The following is a 3539-nucleotide window of genomic DNA, read 5'->3' on the forward strand; positions in this document are numbered from 1 at the left end:
CCTCTGGAGACAGAAGCTGAAAGATGTTTAGTCTGTCCTGACACGTGCTGTTGGGAAACTGTATTTGTCACCAGATTATTAAAGACATTCCAAAACCTAAATTGCATAAAGTTGCAAATAAAAATTTGGGGTCAACAACATTTGGGCCATATACACTGAGAATGCATAACTTTTTGTTATGTATAAATAATTATTAGAAATCTCTGTGAAATTAACATTTTCTTGTATTAAAGTTGCTCCTCCTCTTTGCTTAGAGTTACAGTAGCCTCAGAACACATTAGGAAACAGCGTCATGTAGTAAGACAACATCTGCCTGTAGCCTCTTCTCTCTGGAGCAAGCGCCACGCACAGCACGAGTAGACCCGAGTGGTGCTTGATTATATCTCTGATTATACGAGTGAACATTAACTTATATGAGCGACTGTGTGTGCACCTGTGTGTGCGTGAGTCGTATTGGATGTGCTGACGCCGAGTGCTCGAGCGTGCCATGCAGATGAAATAATCTTTGTGTGAAGATCGAGGGTGCAGAAGCAGAAAAAAGGAAAGAAAAACTAATTGGGAAAGGGTTGGAGGTGAGCGGGAGTGAAAAGAATAACAAACAGCCCATAATCTTAGAGGAAAGCTGTGTGTGACTAAGTAGGAAAACAGCTGATCTGTGCAGTGAGAGTAGGGAGAAAAATGAAAAACATACAAAGGAGCAAAAGGGCTGCAGAGACTGACGGTGATTTATCCGATATGACGTCACGCTGAATTAACAAAGTGTCATGAATAAGCTAAATCGACAAAACGGGGTGAGGAGGAGAGTAAATTTAGTGGATTCTTACATCAACCGGGGAGTGGTGCTGGGGTCGCAGTAGAGCAACTGTCAAAATGTTTCTGTAGGCCTATTACAAAACACCAAGAAAGTACATGTTCCCCCTGCCCAGGTTTCTTTTAACATAACAGCAGACACAATGAGTTATGAACAGTGAAGACGACGTGTACATCGGGGACGTCAAACGATACTTTTCTAATTAAAACACCTGATTGAATTGAGGCCGCGCAGGTGATTTCAATTTTAATTGAGAAGTTGTCTTGAGGGATACTGTAATTGAATTTACATGCTATTACAATTTTTATTTTTGCTCCCTATTACTGCAATTAATCAGTGTAATCTTTTTTTCTCCAGTAGTTAAGATAATAAAATCATCAATGACTGTCACACTAGAAGGAACAATGACAGGTACAAAGGGGGGGGGAAAGGCATTAGTAATATTTAAGGTAATGACATTGTTCTGTTATTGAGGTTTTTCCATTTAAAAGTTTATGGTTATAGCCAAATTTAGTTAGAAAAACTATTATGACAGTAAACACAGCAGTGAAATCATTATATTAAATAAAGTGCTAGAGCTCAGAGTGAAGAGGCTGAAGCAAAACAACTGTTAAGGCACTTTGCTTTTTGAACTGAAGCCATGTAGAACACAGCTTACCCAACTGTTAATTACCAGATGCTCCCCTGGTTACATGATAAGTCCAAAAGTAAACCACATACTGTGCATGAAGAGGGGCGTTTGTTTTTTCTTAAACTCAAAGAAAAAGTGCTCCAAAAAATAATTTTGTTGTTTGTTTGTTTTTTAGGTTAATTTTAAAAAAAAAAAAACAGTGCTGTAAAGATGGTGGTGTTAGCTTTGGAAAGAAATTAGCTGGCCGTTTCTTTCCAAATGGCTGGCTAACAGGATAAGCACCGAATTAACTGCAGGGGAAGAGTTTGATTACAAGCTCATTAAGTTCAATTCGAGCCAAGTATGTGTAATCACTTAGTTTGACATAGATTTTTCCGATTAAAAATGAACACAATCTTAACCCTACTGAGATAACTCTGCAATAAACATAAGGCACCCCGTGGGCTTATATTCAAAAAAGGACATGAAATGTGAATGTCTAAGGAGACCTACATAAATATCTAAACTGAGATGGCACAAAGAGATTCTAAACAACTAGAAAAGAATAAAAATAGAAGGAAAGTGATTGCAATGACACACGAATTGGCCTCAAGGTATCAGCCAATGAATACAAAGAGGTGCAATATAACAACAAACAGATGCAAAACAACTACAATAATGACACAAAAGGAAAAACTAAGAAGCCAAAATAAAATTTAAAATGTGCCAAAATTACATTCTTCATCTTGTGTCTCTACCTGCACTCATTTACCAACATCTTAATTTAAGATGCATCTATTTAAACTCGTTTAAGATGGCGAAAATGTTGCCACTATGACAGAATGACATGGCTTTGTTCCGTAAATGGTATGTTAAAATAAATAAAGAACACAGCCAACGCTACATCACATACGTCAGACTCAAATGGGAATCCCATTTCGGAGTCTCGACTTTAGCATTCGGGCTATCGCCACCTTAATTTTTCTTTTGAGCCAATAAACTAAATCTTTCTGCTTCCACAGGAGCAAAGCACTGCTGTCTATTTGAAAGAATGTACCTTTACACTCGCTTCTTTTCAAACCCAGAGGCCACATCCTTTTTTTATTAGTCTAGAATTTGTGCTCATAACATTAAACTGAATGACTTACTTATCTCAGTTCGCACTACGTCTGAGCTTTAATTAAATCAACAGTGAAATCCAAGCCAGTGACAAGAAATGATCAGAAAGAAAATGTTGTAAGTGTAATAATGCTTCAGGAAAGACGAATCCTGTGTCTTTTAATAGTCAAATTAAGAGCCAGAACAGGTACTGCTCAACTGAAATGCTTAAAAATGAGCGAGAGAAAGGATTGAATGATTTGTTGAAAACCGCCTGCTTTGTTGAAAACCGCCTGCTTTGTAAAGAGCTAAACAATCTCCCACAGTGAAATTCACACTCTGAGGAAAATATTGGGCTTCTCAAGAAATGTAAAATATAAATGATGGTATAAACTAACAAGCAGTGAAGTTTTTGTTTGTGGGTTAAATGCGAGTATATTAAGGTTTATTCCTGTGTTGAGTTTCAGATCTCGTCTCTTACTTCCTTAAAGCTTCATTTTAAATTGTGTCAAATATAAATTCAACCAAAAAAAATGATTGATAGGAGAGTTTCTGTGACTTTATTTTCCACCCATAAACCCACTGTGCAATGAGGTGGTCCTTATGATTTATCATTTCAGGATCTATTGTTTTGATCGGCCGCTTGATGAATTGCTGTGAAACTCGTGCGATCATGCCACAAAAACCTTCTGGGCTTCCTCACATTCCTGCATTAGCTGATTTGAAAAAGAAGCAGAGTGGAGCCAAGAAATTCGATTGGTGAGAACTTGAAGTGTATTGGATACAAATGTCCCTCTGGGGCAAAACGTAACGTGTTCCGGTCTTCAGGAAACTGAAGATTTATTTTATGTTGTGTAGATTTAAATCTGGGCTGAAAGAAACCTCAATCCAATACGTGTAACAGTTGTATATAAACTGAGTGCTCTAATACCTACTAATAATGGATTAACAACCAGATGGCACAACAGTGGATCAACAGTCAGTCTGACAGAATGTGGATCACATGTCGCCGCGTTCGCT

This window comes from Pundamilia nyererei, unplaced genomic scaffold (assembly GCF_000239375.1).
Source record: "Pundamilia nyererei isolate P.nyererei 1_Seehausen unplaced genomic scaffold, PunNye1.0 scaffold00015, whole genome shotgun sequence".
NCBI lineage: Eukaryota > Metazoa > Chordata > Actinopteri > Cichliformes > Cichlidae > Pundamilia > Pundamilia nyererei.